Here is a 791-nt window from a genome sequence, read left to right as displayed (position 1 = left end):
CCGGCCGCCCTGGGAACAGCCTCCTCCAGGGCCTGGCTTCATCCTCTCTGCTCTGCCCTCCTGTTCTCAGGTGGCTTCCAGATCCACCCAAAGAACCTCATCGTGGGGCCCAAGTGGCTGCGAGGCTGGCGGGGGAACGAGCTGCAGAGGTGCATCCGCAAGAAGCAGGTGGTGGGAGATCGGATGTTTCTAGAGGACTACCACAAACTCAACAAGAGGATCCGGTACTTGTACAGGCGGTTCAATCGTACCGGGAAGCACCGCTAGGAGCAACCCTGGGTTCGGCACGTGGAGCGTGGTTTTGTGGCATCACGGTCAGAATAAAGCCAGCTTTCACACAGTTGGGTTCCCAGTGCTTTCTGCAACCTTTGCTGTGCATTTCTGGCCCAGACCCAAGGTCCTGCTGCTGCTCCAGGCCTGAGCTCCTCTGTGCCAGTTCTGCCCAATCATTTCTGACATACTTCTCACAGACATCTGTTCCAGCCTTCATCCCCGAACTTGGCCTGAGAGTCCTGTACTTTTTGGCCAGGCTTCTTGGTCAAAAGACCAGGAACCTTGGTCTCTGTGAGCCCCAGGTTCTCACGTCCTGCTTGACAATTTCAGTACACTCCATCTTAGGTTTTTCCTCATAGCCAAATTTTCAAGTTAGTGATAAGAGTGCCTGCCAATACCTCTTGCTGCTTGCCCCCTTGCCCTCCATTTATCTGTGATTACTCTTAAGCGTGAACGATCCAAATGTTAGTTGAAATGCATCAAAACCTGTCTTTGGAACAGGATTTATCTCTGTTTCA

The sequence above is a fragment of the Aptenodytes forsteri genome, unplaced genomic scaffold (assembly GCF_000699145.1).
Source record: "Aptenodytes forsteri isolate BGI_AS27 unplaced genomic scaffold, ASM69914v1 Scaffold216, whole genome shotgun sequence".
Lineage (NCBI taxonomy): Eukaryota > Metazoa > Chordata > Aves > Sphenisciformes > Spheniscidae > Aptenodytes > Aptenodytes forsteri.
Note: the sequence above shows the minus strand (reverse complement) of the source record.